The sequence below is a fragment of the Triturus cristatus genome, chromosome 3_1 (genome assembly GCF_964204655.1).
Source record: "Triturus cristatus chromosome 3_1, aTriCri1.1, whole genome shotgun sequence".
Taxonomy (NCBI): Eukaryota; Metazoa; Chordata; class Amphibia; order Caudata; family Salamandridae; genus Triturus; species Triturus cristatus.
Window position 1 is genome coordinate 218,013,826 of NC_140583.1, and position 25,199 is coordinate 218,039,024.

General features: G+C 47.9%; 1 protein-coding gene across 1 annotated transcript in view; it reads right to left on the reverse strand.

Annotated features, from left to right (window-relative positions):
• CHRNB4 (cholinergic receptor nicotinic beta 4 subunit) overlaps positions 1-25,199 on the reverse strand; it is a 184,794-nt gene that overhangs the window by 52,943 nt on the left and 106,652 nt on the right. The window lies entirely within an intron of this gene.

Sequence of the window (25,199 nt, forward strand, 5' to 3'; positions counted from 1 at the left end):
CGGTTGAAAGTGTGTTGACCTGCAAGAGAGAGTGTGGGTGTGTGTTTATGTGTAAACGTGTGTGAATGAAAGTGAATGTCAAAGGATGTGTGATGTCACTTCTGCTACCCCAGGCATTTTGGTGAATTGACGTCCATGAATGCCAGCGCTCACCTGAACTAGACCAGCGGATTCTTTCTGTATCTACAGCTGGCACCCCACTTGGCTTCACCAGGATCTGCTACGGAGCACCATCTGTTGTTACCCTGCTTCTAGAACTTTCATATCGTGACCTTTGCCCCTGCCTGCAGGGCCGGTCGCTCCACATACCGCGCAGCTCCCTCCGTGAGTGCCGGGACCCTTGACCCCCCCGCTGCTGCCTCGCACAGCCGTGCGATCGGATTGCCGTTCTGCAACTGCTTGCCTGTCTGTGCCCCTGACTTGGTATTTCGTTGTGCCCACTGTGCCTGTGATTGTATTTTCGTGCCTTCTATTCTCGTGCCTGTGATTGTATTTTCGTGCCTTCTGTGCCCCTGAAGTTGTCGCCCTCCCATTGTCCTTTCCCGCCGCTTTCCCTGTCCCCGATCCCCGCCGCTGCTCCCCTGCGGCCCGCCCCCTTTTGCTTTCTGTAGCCCGCCCATTGGCCACCCCGCTCCCGCCTCCCAGCTGCTCCTCCCTCCCACTTCGCCATTTATGGAGGTCGCCCCGCGGGAGCGCAGCGGGCGCACTGATTGTGCGCCGAAGGCGCGCCAAAGGCAAGCCCGTCTACACCCGTCCGCGCCTGGACCGCGCCCAGTGCCAGGACCCCTGGCCCCCGCCGATACAAGATGACCCGACAGACCTACGACGCCGCCGCCCTCAACGCACTCAACGCCGGCCGGAACCCCGCCTGCTGCCGGGCCACCCCGAGACGCATCCACGGACCCTTCACCTGCAAGCCTGCAAGTTCACCTCCCTCCGAACCGGCACCGCACCCGCCAAGCCAAACACCAGCAACAACCACCTCAAGTGCATCCTACTCAACACCGGCTCCGTCCACAGACACGCCGTGGAACTGTGGAACCTCCTCGACACAACATCACCAGACGTCGCCTTCCTCACGGAAACCTGGATGAACGTCTCCTCGGCCCCCGACATCGCCATCCCGGACGGGTACAAGATCATCAGGAGGGACCGCGTCAACTAGACCGGAGGAGGCATCGCCATCGTCCACAGGAACACCATCCACATCACGACCAACTCCAACGACGCCTTCGCCGCCGCCGAGCACCTCCACTTTCAGATTCACACCGACCCAAAGACGACTCTCAGAGGCACCCTCGTCTACAGACCCCCGGGACCACGCACACAATTCAGCGAAGACATCACGGACTTCATCAGCCCGCACGCCCTCCCCTCCGCCGACTACATCCTCCTAGGGGACCTCAACTTCCACCTGGAGAACAACAAGGACCGCAACACCACCGCCCTGCTGGACAACCTCGCCAACCTCGGACTCAAGCAACTGGTCAACACCCCCACCCACTACGCCGGCCACACGCTTGATCCCGTCTTCTCATCCAGCAAGCACATCACCTTCAGCCACTCCACCGGACTCCACTGGACCGACCACAGCTGCGTCCACTTCAGCTTCAGAAGAACCACGACCCACCACCACCCACAACAGGTTCCCCACAGAAGCTGGAGCAAGATCACCGCCGACCAGCTCACCACCTCCCTCAGCCAGAGCCCACCCGCCTGCACAAAGGACCCCAACGAAGCAGCCCGCAACTTCATGCAGTGGCTGACCACCTGCGCCGACAACCTCGCACCACTGAAGAACCCTCCCAGCAGACCCAGAAGCAAGAAGGCATCCTGGTTCACCGACGAACTCAAGGACTCCAAAAAGACCTGCCGCACCCTCGAGAAAACCTGGCTCCTCGACCGGACCACTGACAACATGACCGCCCTCAAGCACGCCACCCGCAAGCACCACCAGCTTATCCGCACCACCAAGAAGAATTCACTGAAGGAACGACTGGACAACAACGCCCACGACAGCAAGGAACTCTTCACCATCGTCAAGGAGTTCTCCAACCCCAGCACCGGCAACAACGACATCACTCCGTCACAAGATCTCTGCGACTTCCTCGCCTCGTTCTTCCACCGCAAGATCGCGACATCCACAACAGCTTCGGCGCACCATCCACGCACCCAACCGTCGAACCAATGCCCCCCACCACCACCCTCCGCACCTGGACCACGGTGACCACCAAAGACACAACCCGCACGATGAACACCATCCACTCCGGATCTCCAACCGACCCCTGCCCCCACCACGTCTTCAACAAGGCCGACTCCACCATCGCACCCCAACTCCGGAACATCATCAACACCTCCTTCAACACCGCCACCTTCCCGGAGAGCTGGAAGCATGCCGAGCTCAGCGCTCTACTGAAGAAACCAACAGCGGACCCCACCGACCTCAAAAACTTCCGCCCCATCTCGCTCCTCCCTTTTCCTGCTAAAGTCAGCGAGAAGATCGTCAACAGATAGCTTGCCGCCTTCCTCGAGACGAACTGATCCCTCGACCCCTCGCAGTCCGGTTTCAGAGCCAACCACAGCACCGAGACCGCCCTCATCGCAGCCACCGACGACATCCGAGCCCTGCTCGACAATGGGGAAACAGCGGCACTCATCCTCCTGGACCTCTCTGCAGCGTTCGACACTGTCTGCCACCGCACCCTAGTCCAACGCCTCAGCAGCATCGGCATCCAAGAGAAGGCACTGGAGTGGATCATCTCGTTCCTCGCCGGAAGAACACAGAGAGTCCGCCTCCCCCGTTTCGATCCGAGGCCACCGAAGTCATCTGCGGCGTTCCGCAAGGACCTTCACTCAGCCCCACCCTCTTCAACGTCTACATGAGACCTCTTGCAGCCATCTCACGCCAACACAACCTCAACATCATCTCCTACGCCGATGACACCCAGCTGATACTCTCCCTCACCAGAGACCCGACACCGCCAGAACCAGCCTACACGAAGGGATGAAAGACGTCGCCGAGTAGATGAAGAACAGCCGCCTGAAACTGAACTCAGACAAGACGGAAGTCCTTATCCTGGGACCATCGCCCTCCGCCTGGGACGACTCATGGTGCCCCCCCGCCCTGGGCACCACTCCCAAGCCGACAGACCACGCACGCAACCTGGGCTTCATCCTGGACTCCTCACTCTCGATGACCAGACAGGTCAACGCCGTCTCCTCATCATGCTTTCCCACCCTACGCATGCTTCGCAAGATCTTCCGATGGATCCCGACCGAAACCAGGAAGACGGTCACCCAGGCACTCGTCACCAGCCGACTGGACTACAGAAACACCCTCTACGCCGGAACCACAGCCAAGCTACAGAAAATACTCCAACGCATCCAGAATGCCTCCGCCCGACTCATCCTGGACATGCCCCGACGCAGCCACATCTCCGGCCACCTTAGAGACCTACACTGGCTCCCCGTCAAGAAGAGGATCACGTTCCGGCTCCTCACCCACGCACACAAGTCTTTCCATGACCTGGGCCCCAAGTACCTCAACGACCGCCTGACCTTCTACACGCCCACCCGCCAGCTACGGTCTACTAGCCTCGCCCTCGCCGCCGTACCACGCATCCGAAGAGCCACCGCCGGAGGCAGATCCTTCTCCTACCTGGCGGCCAAGACATGGAACTCCCTCCCCATCCACCTTCGGCTGACCCAGGACCATCTCGCCTTCAGAAAACAACTCAAGACCTGGCTGTTCGAGCAGTAGCGGACCCTTCCCCCCCAAAGCGCCTTGAGACCCTTCCGGGTGAGTAGTGCGCTATACAAATGTTATGATTGATTGATTGATTGATTGATCGTTTCCTGACCTAGCTGGCCGAGGTTGCCACTTACTGACACCATTGTGGGGTCACCCCTCACATCACCCATTCCCTGAGATCCTTAGTGGGAGACAACCTTGTTCACAGAAGGACCCTCATAACATGCAAAGCATCACTAAGGCAATGATAAAAGTTAGACTTAGTTTAATTATTTCTTATTTCAAATTTCAGTCACTGGCTGTACTTTGTATGGGGAATTATATGAAACCGTCATATTACCTTTATTTCCATGACAATACAATACAAGTTGATTCACGACCATGTGATGATCCCTTCGTAGCCATTACATGTTGCCTGCAACATTTCTTTTATTAATTCAGTAATTTGGCTTCCTTTAGTGTTTTTTATATTTCTCCTGAGGTCTATTTTAATTCTTCACAATTCATGTCTTACAAGAGTGATTTGCACTGAAAATTTTGCTTTTTTGATCGTAGTCAAAAGTCAAGACCACCAGGCTTTTCCAGATTTTAACACGTACTAAGATGGGCTCTATGTTGGCTATATTTCTTAATTATATTATTGAAAAATATGATTTCCCCATCAAACATTAGGTTTGCTTTCAAGACAGCGACACATTCCTATTAATGTGGGTCTGGTGTCTGATTTCTCAGTCGTCTCTGTCTCTCATATTGTATTCATAGCACGTGTACACTTCTCAGCCCAGTGTTATGGTCTGTAGATCAGTATCATCGCCCACCGCTGCAGTACTTGAAGGTGAGCTGATGGTCAGACGGTGCCTACAGGTGTAATCCAAGACACCAAGACTGTACTCGAGCCGAAAGACGTGTGTGGGTCTTGCCAGGAATCCGCGGGGCAAACAACCATTACGCATGTAGACAAACCCTAGTAAGAGCATTAAATACCCCATTTTACACTTTTTTAAAGCATTTGAAGAGCACACATACACCAGCACGGTTTCTTGGAGCTTGGGTTTCAGAGGTATTGCACGCTGCTTATCAGGACTTACTCATATGCTTGTTTATAGAGCCGTGTTTTTTGTGATGGTCTGAAACTCACCCAGCTGGAGGTGGCTCTTATCGCGGGTGGTAGTGCGTTCCAGATGCGGGGGACAAACACTGAGAATCTGGAGTCTCCCATTTTTTTTGTGTTAAATTTGGGTATGGTGAGTAGGTTCATGTGGGTGGACCTAAGGTTTCAGTTGGTAGTGTATTTTTAGATACGGGCCCACAAGAAGGCTGGATTTCTTCCGCGAAGGGATTTGAAAATTATACAGCCCATCTTGAAGACGGTCCTTTGTTCTACCGGAAGCCAGTTTAGCTTTCTCATCAGAGGGCTTATGTGGCAGTGTCTGGGTTGATGGAAATTAATTTGGCTTGTGGGTTCTGGGCTAGTTGGAGTCTGCGATTGAGGCCTTTAGGAAGGCCTAGATAGAGAATTTTGGCGTAGTCGATCCTAGATATGACCAGGTCCATGACTACTTGGCCGAGGGCTTCAGCATTGAAGAATTTACTAATTTTCCTGATTTGCAAGAAACAGGAATAAGTGACCGAAATTAGCAAGGACTTTTTTTTTTTTTTTTTTTTTAGAGTTTTATATAGCGCAAACTATGCCCGAGACATTCTGTATCAGAGCGTCTTACATGAGCACCAGTTTTGTTACAGATGGAAACATTTATTTTTGTTAGGCACGGGGAGATTAAGTGATTTGCCCAGAATCACAGGATGTTGAGCATCGTGGCCGAGACTCGAACCCGGTTCCCCAGCATCAAAGTCGACTGCTCTAGCCATAAGGCTACATCCTCTCCCCATCCTCATCCACTTTATACAGAGATCCTCATTAATGAGAACCCCAAGACTTTTCACTGGTGTCTTAGTGGGGCACCCATTGGTGGAGGCCAGAATAAGGGACTCCAAAGATTGACCTTGTTTTTGGTTTAAACAATTTCCATTTTTTGGAATTTAGCTTTAGATGATTGCTGTTCATCCAATCAGCATTGTTTTTTAAAGGCTTCCTGTGATTCAGAAGAGTTGTTGATTGTGTAGAGTAACTGTATGTTGTCTGCGTAGTTGTAAATTCTAACCTTCATTTTTTTAAGTGTGTACTGGAGGGCAGATGTACAGGCTGAACAGGTGAGGGGACAGGGAGATCTCATATGTACTCCACAGTTCAACTGGACCTTGGATGAGATGAATGGCGTCAATCGGACCGAATGAGAGTGGTCTCTCAGGAAGGAGATAATCCAATTGAGAGCTGTGCCCTGCAATCCCGTGGCCTCGACACACTCCACCAAGAGGTTGTGGTGGGCCATGTCAAAGGCTGCCGATAGGTCAAGGAGGACCAGCGCCTGGGTAATGACTTCTTCTCTCAAGTCATCCACTACAGAGAGGATGATATCTTCAGTGGAGTAGGCTGGCCGGAAACCTGCTTGATGAGTGTCAAGGAAATTGGATTCCTCTAGGAAGAAGCAGAGGTGGTGAGCGATGTGGGCCTCTTTGTACCTTTGCTAGCTAAGGAAGCAAGCAAATAGAGCAGTCGTTTTTCAAAACAAATGGATCTTCGCCAGATTTTGTTTTTGAAGCGTTACCACAATGGCTTCTTTAAAGTGGCTAGGGACAATGCTGTGGCTGATGAATGAGCAGTTAAGGATGGATATAGCCAGGTCTGGGGAGTGCAGAAACCCCTGTTTTTAGTATTTTAGGGGGGCAAATATCATTAGGAGCTCCACAAGTCTATCCTGGCTGACTGCGGCAAAGTCGGAGAGGGTAATGGGGGGTCCTGTTTTCTGGAGAAGTTGCATTTAGAAGTATGTTGCAGGGTTTTCTCTCTTTTTATCAGCTTGATTTTGTCAATGAAAAAGAGTTGAGGGCTTCGCATAGACTCTGGGTAGGTAGTATGGGCAAGGTCACTCTGTCTGGATTTGACAATTCAGAAACAATTCCAAAAATCTCCTTAGATTTAATCTCAGACTTTAGTATTTTGCTAGAGAAAGGGCAGATTTGGCTTGCATTATGAACTTCTTATATTCTTTGAGAAGATATACATAGACTTCCTTTTTTGTCAGGTGAGTAATTGTTTCCCCATTTACGTTCAGCACGTTGATGTTCCAAATTGCCCAATTTCATTTCTTCAGAGAACCATTTAGACAGATCCTGACGTCTGGTCTCTTTATCTTTGCAGAGGGAGGCAAGTGTGTTGCTGTCTACTGTTAACCATATCATAAAATGTTCCTAGTGCCGGTCTATGTATTCAATTTGGTTGGGAAGGGTGCTGGCCAGTGAGTTGCAGAAGGAAGTATGATCCACTCGGGACCAGTTTCTGGAAAGAATTCCAGGACTTGGGCAGGGTTTTGGGAGAGCTAGGCCAGTTAGTGAAAATCTGAGAAAATGGCGGTTGGACCATGTACTGGGGGAGACCGAACGTTTAGACAAGACTAGATTGGTGAACGAGACCTGGTCCAGTGTGTGCCCTTAAGTATGGCCATGTGAGAATACATGTTGTTTGAAATTAAGGCTGCAGAGCAGGTCAGTTAAATCTGTGGATGGCTGCCCTCCAGTTTGCTCATTGGGCCAGTAGTTGAGGTCACGGATTAGCAGTTGTTTGGCATAGTCTAGGACTAAGGGGGAGATTGACTCTGCATGAAGTCGTGGGAAAAGCTCCATGTATCCTGGGGTTATGCACATGAGGGAGCAAGTCAAGGGGGAGATTGATGAGTCACGTTTGATCAGAAGACTGTCAACAGCTGGAAGAATAAAGGGTGCGAGTCTGGTGAAACTAAGATGTTTCTTCATTATTGCCGGTACACTTCCACCTTTTTTGCCTTCAGGTCTGTTACTTTGAAGTATATAATAATATAATATCCTTCTGGAAGAGCCACCAAAGTGTCTGGGGAGGATTAATCTGTTAACCATGTTTCGGTTAAGAGTAAGTTAGCGGGGGATTCATCATCGAGTAAATGAAATATTTTGAGCTGATGTTTAGCCATGGACCGAGTGTTGAGATAAGTAATCATGAGTTGGGTGATGTTCACCTTTAGACGGTGAGACCTGGAGTTTCTAGCTGGCAGCACTTCTATTCTATGGTAGCTTTGTTCACTAATAGCTCTTCTCTATCATTATGATTATGTGTTTCTGACTCGTAAAGCAAATCTAAATTAAATTCTGCCATAAAATGACCATATTGGGTTGTTTGAGTATTGGCTTCAAGTGTTACTTCTAACCCATTGGGTAATGTTTCCACATGCACCAGCCTCAGCCCATAACCTAGGTAGGTCAATCATAGATTTCTCACTGTAATTAGTTTAAACCAACTTAGCTGGGTTGGGTTTTCTTTATGGTATCATCTCAGATTACCCTTCACATGGTCAGGAGCTACTTCATTAATATCTGAACCCTTTGCCTTGCCTGTTATTAATAATATGTGTTTTACTTTGTACAGTTATTTGCCTAACATGCTCACAGTTGCTCCATTGCAAAATTGACCTTCCAGTTTGCCTTGTTCTTGACACGTTTTAGAAAGATGTCCGAAATGAATAAAATAGGGGCCTAGAATAACCAAAACAATCCAAGTAGAGTAGGGACATGTGTGGGGCTAATTAGCTTGGCTTCCATGCAGTTGCTCCAATGCCAGTCCTAAGGTTTGCTACGTGCTGCCCATGCCCACTACCACCTACAGAGAGGCAGCCACTAGCTGTGTGTGCAGTGTGCGGTCTGCTCTGCTACCCTGAACACCTGGATTACCAAGTCTGCACTCAAATCTCTACTCAGGAGTCACCAGCTAAGGGTGACCATCAATCTGTCGTTCCCTGCTCGCACAGAGACAGCACTGATAGGGCAAGCATACTGTAAGAAAACAGGGCTTTTTGCAGATATCCCCCCACTTTTTGCCCACATTAGAACTACTAGACGCTGGTTGTCGACTCTGACAGTGCACTGAAGCCTGCTAACCAGACCCCAGTGCCAGGGTTCTCTGGTAACCCCAATTGGCAAGGACTTTAACTCCCTTAACCTTATAAATCCCTAGTATATTGTACTAGTGGTACCCAGGGCATGGATGTTAAAGGGGTCATCAGGTCCTGAAGCACTGGTCGTGCAACCCTGAGTGACCCAATCAAACTGATGACAGCAGTCCTGCTATTCCAGACTGCAGGAGCAGTGCAAACTGCTTGAACTTGTATTTTCCTTCATCATGTGCAGCAAAGTCAATGCACTATCTTTAATATATATGCCAGTCGCTCCTAATTAATGACTCCTGAGCCCAGGAGGTAGGGTGCATTATATTAAAGGTCCGGCCATACAAGTGCAGGCTTATATGTCCCTATAATGTTCATTTCTATTAAAGGCTACGGTAAGTGTTCAGTTATCCATAGGAAAACATGGATTGGCACCTGGAAAAACCCAAGGTTGGCAGCTCCATTATGATACCGCCAAAATAGGTCATGTTTGGTATCAAACAACATGCCTCATCCTCCCAGGAATGAATCTCGTATCAAGGATGATGTGGCATGCACACACGTGGCTACCTTAGAGGGTGAAAACCTGGTTGCCCCGGCCTTCCTATGCTTTGGCTTGGACGGGAAGGAGGTCACACCTCCCTTTTTGACAGAATGGCTAAGGCGGTAAGCTTCAAGACCTTCACCAGTTGTGATATGCAAACAGGCTGCTTCTCAAAGGGGAAACAGCCTTCACTCTGCCACCACGCACATTTGCAAGCGAGCAGGCGGAAAATTAGGTATTCAGGAGGTGTACACCCTCAGAAGGGTAGCCACACCTCTAGAATGGGATACCTGGTCTGTACAGATAAGGAAGACTTCTGCCATTTTTAAAAGTTGTAGAATAGAGGGTTCTGGGTAAAAAAGGTGACCAACACCCCCGAGTGTGGTCACCTCAGGGCCGGATTAGTTGCTGGGGCCAGTAGCCCATTGGCCACTTGCACCCATACTCTTAATGCCCCTAAATCTAGGATTCAGGGGCTACCCCTGACATCAGAACCTCAGTTCTGATCTGACTTGCAACAAAGAACAAAGAGGTGACCTGTGTCTGTGACAACGGATCTGCACAAAGCAAAGGCGTGATGCTCTGCACCTGTGGTTACCTTCCTGGAACTGTATGACTGCGACACTTCCTGAATCAACGCTCGGTTCTCCCAGAAAGAGGGACCACTTTGAGAGCCAAAGGCAACTCCAGGCTCCCCTGGACTAGTTGCTCTAGTCTCCTGCCCACTGCAGGTAAAAACAACGTACCGGAACCAAAGAATAGCTGGCTATCGGGCCCAGTGAGGGATTGTCCAAAAGTAGATGGTTCAGTGCATTGTGGGAAATGTAGTTCTGACCTCCACAAAGGTTAAGGTGGCTTTTGTTTTCCCTTTGACAGCAAAATAACTGGACTAATTGGTCACCAGCCAGGCAACCACCCCCTTTACTCTGCGCTGCACCTCGAGGGAAGTCCGCAAAATCTTCATCCATTTGCACCGGGTACCTCACCGTTTAAGTGGTAAAACTAGCTCCGCTGCAGGTCCTGCTTCAGCACCACAGACAGCCAGGACATCTCTGCACCCGGGGGGGCCTCTCGAGCCAGGTAAAATTTAACTGATTGTTGTGGCTTGGTCCTGGGACCTGCATCACCTATACCCTCGTTGTGTTCCACGCAACTCGACCTGCAAATGACCGATTGCCACTAGTGCTTTTTACCACTGACTGCAATGATAAAGTTTTGTAGCACTGTTTTGCGCCGATTTAATTTTGCTTCTAAAATCCATAACTCAGGTTATACTTAACCAACTGACTTTGTTTTATTGTCTAAATTTATATAAACATCTGCTTTTATTTTTATGAATTGGTGTCAGATTTTTTTTTATCGTGTCAATTACTTATCGTCCATGTTGGTATTTTGAAATGCTGAACACATGTTCCTCTAGTAAAGCCTGACTGCACCTTGCCACTCAACCAGGACTGAGTTAAGGATGCATTATTGTGAATCCAGGGACCATCTTTGGGGTATTGTGAGAGTATTGCATGGTGAGGTCTAATCACCATCACCACATAATACTCCGCCTTCCTACACAACCTGCACAGGACAAGTGACAGATGAGCCAGGTCAGGTCATAAGTTGGTTTCCAGTCAGACAGAAGCCCAGAGCCAGGAGCAGAGTGTCCATCGACCTCAGCATGAGGCTCCTCACCTACTGCATCATGACCTCCAACCACTTCCAGCTTGAAGGTCAGTCAGTGGAGCGATAGTGTGCAGTTCAGATACATGTCCTGCTGCTAGAGCTCGCTACCCCAGAACAGTGGCTCACGTGAAGCACAACATTTATGAAAGCCAGGCTCACTAGGTTTTTGGTGAGATCTTGCCTAGACCAAATGAGCAACTCCACTGCTTGATAGCTGATGGAATAGTCCTGTGAGAGAGCGCATCACTCCCGTAGCGGCGGGTGTTCGAGCAAAGTGGCAAGGTGGAGGGACGGGGAAGGACGGACAATAAAAATAAAAAAAAACACCCGCCGCTTCGCTGGTCTTCCGCTCCTCTCTGGCTCCAGCCCACTGCAGGCACAAGCTCCCAGACTACCCTGCAGCCAGTGCTGACGCTGCTCTCATACTCTCATGCTGCTGGCATGCTGAGACAGCTTGCCAAACCCACATACGCACTGGAGGCAGTGTGTGCAACCACTCACCTTAGTGCATGTCATCCCCCCTGAACCCTCCCCCAAAGACTCTTCCAGAAAACAAAATAAAACTATAATAAAACCGGCCACTGCATAACTCAGAATTTCAAACACTCCTATTAATTTTGCTTTATGCCAACCAAATCAGCACTGAACATTCAAGCTGCCCTTCATTACACCCAAAAGGAGGAAAGAAGCTGAAAAAAAGGCGGGTCTAATTAGCATAAGCAGTGATGTCACTTCAAAAATGTAAGTGCAGTCACATTTGCAATAACACTTGAGCGATAAACCTTACAACGTTTTATAATATTTGCATCTTAGTGTTTGATGTGCAATGTATGTGTTCACATAGTGCACTCATTGTTATCCATCCAGCTGTCGCTGGAAAGCAGTGTAGGACTCCAACAATACAGGACTGGTAAAAAAAGGCCTGGATCTATAAAGTTCAATCATAGCTGCCATGCAGCAAAATACAAACCAAGGAATGCAAATCTTGCTGTACACAAACTATGCACTACTGTTAGCCTTTACATTTGTAACTCAATGTTAGGATGATATCAAATGCAGTCATTCGTGATACATCATAGAAAGTGTGCCTTGGAACAAGAGTGCAGTTTTACATTCAGGAATCTCGGAAGTTTATGATCAGGCAGTTTCTAATAGTGCTTTGAAGCGGCCACCTAACAGTGCCAGAGCTAGGCAAGAAACAATAAACTAGACACTACCACAAATGGAGACGAGAAAAGAACATTGAATGACATTTGCCTCTTTGTAAATCACATGCATATTTTTCGTATACCAAAAGGGTAGTCGACCGTCTAGATATCTGAAAATGAGATCAACAAAGTGAATGTAAACTTAGCTGGAATATTTAGAAGGCCTTTTCGATGAGAAAATTAACCGTTTCAGTGTTTAACGGGACTGTTTGGGCTGACACTTTGCCGAGAGTGTGGCTTGCAGCTGCAGATTTGTGCCTTTCCCTGTCAGCAGGCCTTGAGAATAATGGAATGTTTCATAAATGATGTAAAAGTCTAGCACTTTTTATCAAATTTAATGTAAAAGTGTGCTGTAAAATGAACTGTTGGGACTCATTTTTAAACATTTTTGAGTGTTTTTTTCCTCTATTGAGAAAGGTGAGCTTGCTCGCTGCATTACAGGTGTGGCATTACAGGTGTGGCATTACAGGTGAGGCATTACATGTGAGGCATTACAAGTGTGGCATTACAGGTGAGGCATTACAGGTGAGGCATTACAGGTGATGAATTACATGTGTGGCATTATAGGTGAGGTATTACAGGTGAGGCATTACAGGTGTGGTATTACAGGTGTGGCATTAAACGTGAGGCATTACAGGTGAGGAATTACAGGCGATGAATTACAGGCGAGGCATTGCAGGCGAGGCATTGCAGGTGAGGCATTGCAGGTGAGGCATTGCAGGTGAGGCATTGCAGGTGTTGCATTACAGGTGTTGCATTACAGGTGTCACATTACACGTGAGGCATTACACGTGAGGCATTACAGGTGAGGCATTACAGGTGAGGCATTACAGGTGAGGCATTACAGGTGAGGAATTACAGGCGAGGCATTGCAGGCGAGGCATTGCAGGTGTTGCATTGCAGGCGAGGCATTGCAGGTGAGGCATTACAGGTATGGCATTACACGTGAGGCATTACACGTGAGGCATTACAGGTGTGGCATTACATTAGATCTCGCGAGTTGGATAGTGCTGTGACTGGTCTCTCACGATAGATGTTGCCAAGCTTACTTGACCAAAATATATTTCATACTTTTGCGTCATTTTTGACAGCTGTGTAAGAGGTTAATCTGTTGTGTTAGTGTTAACTAACAGAACAAGGGCATTCAAACCCCTAGGCTAAAAAGTAAAGCGCCCCTCCCTACCGAACAACACAGCATCAGAGGTTTCGGCGGTGCCAGTGGTGGGCGGGACACCAATGAGGGTGTAATGTTGGGCCCTAGGCCCTCATGCTGAGTAAATGTCGGCCCTTTTATTAGCAGCGTCACCTGACCCAGTGGCGTCTGTGGTGGGTGGGTGTATAGTGGGATACACACATAGGAACACTAGAACGTGTCCCTGCTAGGACACTACATGAGGGGAACTTAAATGTGCATAATTGGGAGTGTCCAGCACCAGAGGTGAAAGTGGGTGGAGGCCTCCTAATTAAAAAAAATTGCACCATTGACCACCTCCCCGTCCTCACAACCACCACTTTTTGGTGTGCAAATTATGCCCTGGTTTCTTTGGTCAGTGGGCGCAGGTGTGCCCTGCCCCACCTCTGCCGGAACTAGAGCCGCATCTCCTTAAGCGGTCTGATGCAGCCTTTGTCTGGAGCTGTTCATGCCACAAGGCCCTTAGAACTGGAGGCCACAGATAAAGCAGGAATTGAAGTTACTTGCTAGCCACATATTGAACAGCCCCACACGTCACAGATGCTGAAGCCGCCTCCCCTCCCTCTACCCCGTCCATGGGTCAGACTAAGGCAGAGTCAATCAGAACTGGAGCTACTGCCCCAACCCAACAGGTCTTTGCTGTGAACTTTTCTGATACCACTTTGGCATTTCCACTTGTTTTTATATGCCAGGTGTTTATTATGGTTCCATCAAGCAAAGTAAAATCGGATTTTTACAGGAAGTATGAAGTACGCCCCAGTTATTCCTTGCTATTGATTTCTGAACCATTAACCCGCATCTGCAATAGATTTTTTATTAAAGCTCTGTGATGCCAGGAACCACAAACCACAACAGAGTGGCCACTAATGATGCCTATAACTGCCAATCAGTACGAGCTCGTTGGTATGTGCTCTTACTGTTGACTTCACAGTAAGATAAACAATTTCGGGATAACAGAGCCAGGCACTTGTCAGTGCGGTACATCAACAATCAGCAAGAGGGCGCCATCTTCCCGAATAATGCAGTGAAGGCTCAAGCTTTTAATACCTCTTATCAATGTGCTGCAAGTTAGTCTATTCGCTGACTGCTGAACACATCCTTTAACTTTAGTGCACCATAAAATGTGCAATTCATCAATACAGCTTGAACTACTTGCAGGTCAGGCGAGCTGACGTCAGAGCAGCACGCCCGCTGACGATTGCAAAAACACTGAAGGATGTCAGTGCAATTTAGTGTGGGTTCAATGGAGTGAAGGGTTTGTTTCTTTACGGCCCATAAACATTTGTATTTATTTCTGAATTTGTAATTAAGGATTATTGATCGGAATCAATGTCCGTGTGATACGATGGAGTCTAATTTACGAGATCCTCGTTGAAGAAGACGCTGCATAAAAAGGCAATGATCCAAGACGCTGAGACTGACTGCATTTGTTTGAAATAATGTGATTATCAGAAAGCAGCATGTAGGGCTCAATGTACAGAGCACTTTTGTGGTTGCAAAACCTGTGATTTGCAAAATATCAGTGTTTGCTGGCACAAAATGTATTTGTTTTAATGTACTAAACCCATTTTGCAATTCAGTAGCATTTTACCGATTCGCAAATTGGGTTTAAAAAGTCATAACAAACCACTATTTGGAGGGGCCATGTTTACGGAGTTCCCTCCAAATAGCGATTTTGTGACTGAAATACAATCACAAAGCATTGAAAAGTTATAGACTCCCCAAGTTGTGGTGCTAACACATCCGCAAAATGGACCCAGTCCCCTAAGTACATCGAAAAAAAAATGTTGATTGGGTGGTAGGCAGACAACTGCCAACTCTCAAACTTGCTTTAAAAAAAGTCCCTATTTAAATGCAGTTCTCATTCCTTGAAGAACAAGCATTTACAACGCAATAGGTTTCGCAATTAGGAGTTTTGGATCTATTGGCATTGTAAATGGCAATGCCTTTTATAAAAAATTAAAATGCATTGTCATTTACAATACCAATAGTTCAAAGTTTTGCAAAAGCAATATCTATTGTATTGCAGAGCACGATGTCCGTGAAGCAGGTGCCGTGCTCATTATTAAAGTTTTCAAAAAAACAAGAAAAGAAAGAACACGGTGTCCCTGAAGCAGGCGCCACGCTCATTATTAAAGTAAAATTTAAAAAAATGAAACCAAGCGCGGTGTCCCTGAAGCGGGCGCCGCGCTCAGTATTAAAGTAAAATAAATTAATTAATAAATCAAACCGAATGCGGTGTTCCTGAAGCGGGCGCCGCGCTCAGTAATAAAATTTAAAAAATAAATAAAAAAACAGAGCACAGTGTCTCTGAAGCAGGTGCCGCGCTCTACATCAAAGTTTTAAAAATGACATTTAAAAGGAGCGCTGTGTTCCTAAAGCGGGTGCTATGCTCAACATACAAATACAAAAAAAGCAGTCGCCATTGTCTCCAGCAGTGTCAATAAACAAAATAGTGCTCACCCACTTATAATGCAGACCGTGTAACAAGCCAAGTAAATGGTCCAGTCGTATGGGCGGTAACAAATGCAGAAAAGGCGGTACCAAGGAGGGACTAAAGCCTATTTACGAATCAGAGGCTAGCATTTAAGAAGGACAATGATACAAGCCAATGACAAATATGGGCGGAGAGTAGGAGGGGCTTCCACTGCATACTCTATTACAGCATGCCTCGCAGAGTGAGCAGCGCGTGCGCGCTGCCGCTAGGCTCGACCCAAAAATGGGCTCCATTAATAAAAGTTTACTTTATTTGAATTCAATCATAGATGTGGTAGTCTGCTGACCCCTGGAGGCAATCCTCTTTTTGATGGAATAAAATCGTAGTGATTTACAATTTGTGACCTACCTTATGAATATTGATGAGGCAGGTCAAATTGTGACCCAATATCATTCAGAGTTTTTGTGAACCAACCTATTAGTAGAAAGGTAGGTGCTCAAACTTCTTTTCCGGTTGCACAATTTGCAACCCCCTTTTGTGCACATCTTTTTCATACATCTGGATCTTACTTTGCCAAAAAGCAGTGCTATTTTCTCTGTAATATAAAACGACCAGGCACCAGATTCCAATGGAAACAATCATGACATGATAGGTTACTTACCGGCATGGTGTCTACCTTAGAGCTCCTATTTGTTCAGCTGTAGTTTTAAATCTATTTCCATATTGGCCCATGTCAATGGCTCGCGCCTTTATGGGTCAATGGGAGGTGTGTTCCAAGTCTAGCACTAGTCTGGACCTCATGCACTTAAACCAGCCAATAGCAGGTAAGCTGTTTGGGGCGTGACAGGGTCTAGTCAAACCTTGTGTGTCACTGAGCCTTTGCCATGGTAGCAGTGACATTCTTGAAATAAAATGATATGTATTTCTCACATTAAGAAGCAGCAGCTGTTCTTTTAAGCACCTATCTGGCCTCTGCAAAATCCGTGCAATTATGACTAGAATCACCTCAATAAAGGTGGGTGCTCTGAGAGGAGTTCAGGAATTGAGCTCTGGCAAACATCTGCTCAAATAAAGCACCGGGCAGAAGATTGCTTTGCAGTGGTAACTGCTGTTTATAAAATGTCACAGCAGGAATGTGACAGGAGTCTACTGAAACACAAAGGTGATGGATGCCGTATATAAGTATAAGTGACCATCCCTATGCATTCCAGTATTGGTCCTACATACCGCAGAACTGCCAGGACAGCTCGCCTTTCTACTGCAACACAAGGCTGGTTTCAGGCTTGTTGGGCCTCCTCAATTTGTCTTAGTATGCGGTATCAGGGAACCCATGGACTGGCATCCCACTTCATTTATGGTTACACCATAAAAAGCAAAGGGGATGCACAGAATGCTCGTAAGTGGCAATCGCACAGGTCACCTTCCCATCCATTATTTTTTGCCTGCCAAGGCACTCAAGGCATTCATTGGACACACGCAATGGATGAGGTGGGGAACGAGGGTTGAAATCAGACCTTCCTACCACTTGCTTATTTGATTTTGTGAACTTGTTTTGCAAAACGCTGAGCTAGTGAGTTTTGCAAAAAGCCCCCTAAAAAGACCACTACAGCAAATGAAGCCAATAAACACTGCAAACAAATAAAAAAATCAAGGGCCACTCTTAAAAAAAATATAGCCAGCACCATGCAAGCTACCAACATCCCTCAATGTCTAAAAAGTTGTTTAAAGATATATATATTTCCATGTAATCTTCCAAACACTAATCAATAGGAACTTCAAGAAGGCAACATGACAAGTGTAGTTTATTCCAAGCTTATTCATTTGTAAATCTAAAAGCAAGGCCCGATCTCCAAGAATTCTTGTACCACCATTTATTAGGCTCAAGCTACTGATTGGTGACTTATTATGGCATTAAACACGAGAGAAGTCCATCTAATCCTATGTGATATTTACAGAGGATGCAGTACAACCGTTTCAAGCTTGGAGTCTTGCGAGCCATCAATCATGCCACAGAGTGGAGCCCAGCCTTCACCAGGGTCTTCTTGAGAAGGCCAGGTGGTCCTGGCCCATCTGGGTTACTCTGGACGACACAAGAGCCTGGAGAACTGAGCGACCATCATTCTCGGGAATAAAAGACGAGTTCTTCCCCGATACACAGAGGGCACAGATTGCCCGTGTCATCATTGTGCTTGTTCAAGCTCAGCTGCAGGTCCGAGGAATGGATGGGTGATTTCCCATCCGAGCTTATTTCTTGAAAGTGAAACAGAAGATTGCCCAGAAGACTGCCTAGGCAGCTTACAGTGTTACCCAGAAGACTGCACAGGTAGATTACATTTTCACCCACAAGACTGCACTACTACAATTATTTACTACACAAAGACTGCACAGGTAGATTACAGTGTTACCCAGAAGACTGTACGAGTAGATTACATCACTACCCAAAGACTATACAGATAGATGACATAATTACTCATATGACTAAACAGGTAGATTACATGATCACCTCAAGATTACACAGGTATCTTACATTATTACTTTGAGGATTGCACAGGTAGACTGTTAGAAGGTGGTTCTGACACTATGGGCCGCCCAGATTTTTCGCTTTTTGAGCACCTTATTGTTGAGCTTTTACTGTGGGGGAGCCTCATAAATTGGGACTCACCCACAGTGAACTCAGGATGGAAGAGACATGCCAGAGAAAGTCAGTGTGTTTTACTGTGTTTTCACTTCCTTATTCCCCTATGGGAATGTGGAGCCAGGGGCTAGATTAACTTCAATTAGGCCTACAGATTCCAGACATGCACTTAAGCCAATGTAGCAAATGTGAAAAGAAGTATTCTGCAGAGTCCAAAGTCATATTTGTACTGCTTTTGGGTCATCCAGAACTGTCATATTTCTCTGAGCCAGCCATGACCAGACCCAGGCTGAGGGCTGACCTCAGCTGGAGGGATTGATAACCTTTCTTCCACAATCTAGGGCCTCCTCTCCACGAAGAGAAGATGGGAGGGGCTACAGGCTCATCAATTAGCAGCTGTCACTGGGTGCCAGGCACCAGGCTGCACCAAGGAGGGAAGGCAGGGTGGAAGGAGTTGGGTTTCAGAGGCCATGTGGCCAGAGACACTGGGCGACGCCATTTTGAACAAACCCAGAGGCTGGACAAGAAGGAGGGAGCAGGGGCAGGAAAGTGATGTGTCGCTGTTTGATAGAACCAACAGGGACTTCCTGCCAGCCCCCTACTCAACTTTTAAAAAGTGCTTGCACAGGAAGAGAACCTCTCTCTGGGGTGTGGTCGGCAGGGGCTGAAGGTGCTGGAGACTGGCGCAATGGGCAGTTGGAAGGAGAGACCCCCTGACTGCTCCCAGGACCCAAACAGCACCAGAAGAAGAGTCCAGGACCGGTGCGCAGGAGCAGTGGCCTCTGCGCAGGGAGAAGTGAGGCCCCGAAGGAGAGCCAGGCGAAAAGCTGGCGCAGGGAGCCAGTGAAGACCGTTCCCTGCGGAAGGCACCCTCTTGGAGACCCGGAGGGTGAAGGAGCGTGCTCTCAGTGGCTGGGGGGCGCCACCAGGAGCAAGAGGACGCGAAAATGGAGGAGATCGGACCCCTGGGGGCTGAGATATGCCCCCCAGAAGGTACACGACCTTTGATGGGACCGACGACGAAGCACGTGGGGCTCCGCCGCCGGTCTGGAAACTGCCCCCGGGGTGGGTCAGGTCCCGGGGTCTGCCCCTCAAGGAAGGAAAGTCGGGGTGCGCCATCGCGCACCCTGTGGAGGTTCCCCTGTGGGATGCCAGGAGCCCACCCTGGCCCCCGCCGAAAAAGGAGGAGGGGGAGTGCCGTCGCACTCCCCGGGAAGGTGGCCCTTGGCAGGGGGCCAGGAGCCCACCCTGGCCCCCACCGATGCGGAGTGAGGGGGAGCGCCGTCGCGCCCCTCCCCGCTCCATGGAGGATGCGGCGTGTCTGCCCGCTGGAGCGGGCAGACCAGAAGAGTCGCGCCGGCTCCCGCGGCAGCACGTGAGGGTGCTGGCCAGGCAGGGAGCCGGCGGGGGCAGCTCCCCAGGCTGCCCCCCATCTCGGAGGCATGAGGGGGTCCCGGGTGGGACCGGGACCCTGAACACGAACAGAGGAGGCGGAGGCGCAAGGGGCCCGGGTGGGACCGGGCCCTAGAAACCAGAAGGAGTGGCTGGGGGTGGGCTCCCCAAGTCGCCTAGCAGCACCTGGGGGTCCGGGTGGGACCGGGCCCCCCACCGAGGGAGGAAGATGCGGCGAAGCCGCCGGCACCACCAGCGCGGCTCTCCCCGGCACAGCGGGAGAGCCGCTCATCTTTTATGCATAGAAAAAAGCTGTAAGCGCCCCATAATGCCTTGCAAGGCATGGGGAGAACATCATTGTTGGCGCCTGGTGGCCCCCAGAGGAGGGGGTCACCCTCATGTGTGAAAGAAAGTGCATTGGGGCTGCAGGAGCACCGCAGCCTCCCCCAACCTAAAGGAGAACAGTCCCCCCATAAGTTTCATGGGGAATCTGAAAGAATAACCTCTCAAGGGCTCAGCCAGCATTTATCACCTTCTGGGCTGGAACTTCTGTTCTACAGCTGAGGGTGTACTACGAAGGGCATCATGGAGTGAAGGGCTGAGTTGGGGATGTCTGGAGAAGGGCATCCCCTGGAGATGAAGTGGTGTAACTGAACCAAAATGCATTTACTAATGGTTATTTCTTTCAGAGGGACTGAAATTAATTTGTTTAATGTGATGTGCTGGTGTAAGGTGATGTCATAAGCCAAGTGGGTTATGTTGCCAGACAGTCCTGCTAGGGTGTCTGGCTGTATATGCGTAATCCTGTGATTTCATATGTGAAGTCTTTAGGGGCTGTGATTGCAATGCATTCAAATGATCAACTAAGGTGATGAGTACTGTCATTCTAAAGTATGCGTAAACATGGATTCTTGCTGCTGAGCTTGGGTGAAGACCCCAGACTGCTAGCCCTTAAGTAGGAGATGCTCAGTCAGGGTCATGTGTCACCAAGGCAGGTTTACCTCTTTTTAATGCTTGTTGAGGTAATGGGGTGGGTCGCCGCTGGGATGGTGCCAGTGTGCAGGGCCCTTGCTCCAGGTTATGTTCAACTAACTGCATTGGGGGCAAGTTGATGTGCATACATGGGAGTGGTGGTACTAGACCCCACCCCCCCTGCGGGAGGGGTGGATACGTTATGCAATGTCACAAAGTAATTCCAACAGTTTATGTATATTTGTAAATTGGTGCATAGTATTGAGTAGTGTGTGTGTTTAATAAATGTACTCTTACTTTTATAAAGCAAAGTACAGACTGGACAATCAATTATTGAGTGTTATTTCTGCACTCCTGCAAATGGCGATTACTAGCCCACCCCACCTCCCTTGAGTAAGCCTCAGACTGCTCTGCAACGCTACCCTCTGAGAGTCAGGCGCTACAATTGGGTGTTTGGTTCCCAGTGAAGGACAAATGTAGTCATGTTATTTGTGCAGGCCTCACAGATGCTGCCTCGTTTTCCAACAACGACATTATTACCTGGAGGATTGCACAGGTAGGTGACCTTATTTCCCTAAACACTGTATAGGTCGACTTAATTATAACCCCATCATTTGCACAGATTCCATTATTACCGAGAGGACTGAACAGGTATTTTAGTTTATTAAACAAAGACGGCACAGTGAGGTAGATTATATATTTTTACCCTAAATACTGCTTAGGTAGCTTACAATAATACCCAAAAGACTGCACAGGCAGGTTACATTATTACACAGAAGGCGGCATAGGTAGAATGCATGGTTACCTAAAGACAACATAGGTAGCTAACTTAATTACCCAGAAGACTGCAGGGCTAGATTACTTTTTTACCCAAAGACTGCACAGGTAGCTAATATTATTGCTTCAAGGCTGCGCAGGCAGCTCACGTTAGTACCTAGCAGACTGCACTGGTAGGTTACATTGCTACCCAAAGACTGCACTAGTATATAGATATGCACATTATGACTCCAAGGCTAGGGTAATATAATCACCCCAAAGCTAAAATTATAGTTCAAAATATTACCCCAAGGCTGCATATATATCTGACACTATTACCGAGAATACTGCACAGGTAGATTGTATTACCTCAAAACTGCAGAGTTATCTTACATTATTATCCAGAACTGGGCCCGTTTGGGTAGCCACGCGCTCTATAAATCCCTAGCATAGCATAGAAGACTGCTCACTTAGCTTGCATTAATATGTCACAGGCCACAGATGTAGCTTACCTAATTACCCATCTAAATGCACTAGTAGATTACATTATTACCATAAGACTGCACAGGTAGCTTACATTATTACTCAGAATAATGTCCAGGTAGATTACATTATCACCCAGAAATTTGCACATGTAGATTATATTATTATCCAAAAACCGAAAAGTTAGATTACATTATTACCCACAAGACTTCACAGGCGTACATTATTAGACAGACTGCACAGCTACCATACACAGGTAGATTATATTATGATTAAAAACCTAAAAGTCATATTACATTATTATCCCAATACTGCACAAGTAGGTTACCTAGGTACCCAGGAGACTTTACAGGTAGCTTACATAATTACCCAGAAAACTGCAAAGGTAGTTTACAACATTACCCAACTACTACTACACAGGTGCTTACGTTTTTAACCAGAGGAAGGCACAATCAGATGACATTGTTACCCTAAGAGGGCACAGGTAACTTACATTATTTCCCAAAAAGCTGCACCCGTAGATTACATTATTACCAGAAACTGCCCAAGTAGCTTATATTATTACCCAAAAAAACCTCGGGGGAGGATTCTCAGAAGGCTGGGTGCATGCCTTCAATGCTCAGAGGGCATCACAGACTTGCAATGACCCAAATGCATGTTGGTCCAATAATCACAGGGCCCTACGGAGGCGGAAGGGGCAGGCACTGTGAGTGCAAGAGCGGCATTTTATTTCCCTCTGTCCCTGAATGATTGGAAAGGTGTCCGTACTTATTGTGCACTGGCTCTCAACGCCCAGGTGGGGATCTGACAGGAAGGCCTGCCCCCTGTCTCCACGTCGGTTCTATATATGCACAGGCTCTCTAGGTTCTTGGTAGTTATGAGGACTCCAAATATATGCATTACACAAACATTTTATTTATCTCTCTCTTACATTTCAACAAAACGTCAGTGGCATAATGGGCCTCCTTTTTAGGCCTCTCTACAGACAGTTTTGCTCTCTTCAAGACCTTTTCCCATCACAAAGCACATATGCGCGCACACACTCCCACACACGCACACACACACACACAACACACAACATCAAACATACAAGAGTGTCACCCTCCTTCTCAAATGGTTGGTTTGCATGAGCCCTCTTCAAAGATGGTCTTCAAGGGCTGTCCCTCACCTTTAGGTAGCAGTCCATGGCACTCTGCAGATGTTTACATCAGCGGTGGCCCCCACCATCAGGGCAGAAGAGCATCGCCCCCCTTCTTCCAATGCAGCAAAAGTGAAAAATAAAATGGTGATAAAATTCATTACAATTTTACTTTTCGCTACTGCCAGGTCAAGCAGCTTTCGAGGGCTGGGCCATTGCTGCTGACTGGCAGCAGAAGAGGAGTGGTGCTCACTCCAATTTAAAGTGTGCGACAGCCAGCCTGACATGCGCACTTTAAACCTCTCCACCTAGCTGTCTTCAAAGGTGGGTGGAGAGCAGGCCCCCAGTGCCTGCTCTAGCGTCGTGGCAGTTCGCTCCAGCCAATCCTGGTGCTGCTCTCATGCTGCTCATTTGCAGCATGAGAGCTGCTCCGAGATTTGGAGAGGGGAGTTGACGGAGGCTCCAGGAGGATTCGCGCCGGCTGCAATCCAGGTGAGGAAGCGTGGGTTAGTACGTTATTCATTTTATTTTTAGCTTTTTGGCCCACTGACGGGCACTGTGAGAAACTTGGCATTGCCTAAAGCCTTAATTCCAGATCTGTCAGTCGCAGCATGTTATAAAATCTGTTAACAAGCCGCGGTCGAGAGCTTGGAATGTGAGCCTAAAGTCATTGAGATTACAGAGCCCGCCACTGGGTTGAGCTCTCGGTTCGACGACCCTCCACTGTTGAGGGTCACCATCAGCCACTGGTTTTCATTTTTCACCGCATCCCTGGAAATAGTCCTTCGGCCCTCACATGCTGTTTAATTCCACTAACCATCTCCATACCATCACCCATGTGGGATGTCTGATTGGGCCCCGGAACCGCCCGTCATACAGTGTATGCTGCAAGTGCTGAGCAGCCACAATCCCTGTGAGCGAACATGCTCGGAGCCTTTTAACTTACAATATGTTTTTTAAAGACACCAAAGGCATTGTCCCTCCAATGTTTCCATCTTTTTGGCACCATTACCCACTACAATACAACTTGATAGAGGCACGTTTTGCGGTTATCATATAATGATGTGGTTATTTTAGATGAAGAATCCTGTTGACATCCTTAGCAACCACATCGTAACCTGATAACCTCCGAATATCAGGTCATGCTGTGGTTGATAAGGATCCCTCCTCTGGTATTTAAATTAGAGAAATAACCATTTTGGCTTCCTTAGTAACCATATCAGAACATGGTACCCACACAATGCATCACTACCAAGTGATAATATTGTGGCAGCGCCAAAGAGAAAGACACGTTAGAGGACAGCTACCAATTAACGTCCTTAGCAACCACATCATACCTGAGAATGTGGTAAAGACGTTAAAGGTAGTTTTCCTCTAATGTTTCGCCTACAGGAACACTACCCCATGGCATCCCTAGTAACCACATCATTACCTGATAACCCATCCTCTTCTTTGTAGTGATGGGGGGGGCATGAATAAGTAGTTTGCCTACCCCAGGACCCATTCCTTGAAACTAGAGCAAACACTGGCAAAGACAATAGGTCTTGCCTGTCGAATGCCAGCGCCAAGCTGTTGGCTTTGCCAATGTTTGTCTGTAAAGTATTGTTCAAAAAGATAAAAGAAAAAAAATCGAAATACTGGAGGAAAACCAAACACATATTATGTTATCTCAAAACTGTGCATTAAATTCAATGTTTTTAATCTTTATGAATGGCGTGCTTTATTTTTCAACTACTTTTCACTCAAGAAATGATTAACCAAATTTGAAAAGAATAAGGTAGTGTCAGAATGTAAAAGGAAACGCTTGGCAGTGCCTGGTTTACCTTCCACAGGATTCAGCCATTTGGTCTTCTGCAGTAGGCATCCTCCGAAAGAGTCATGCTAAGCCCAGCTCTGCCTCAGAGGCCAAGTGAGTACCTGCAGCAGGTGGCCATCCTACAGGGCTATATTAGCCTTTGTGTGCCAAAGCTTGTGTTTTAATGCAATA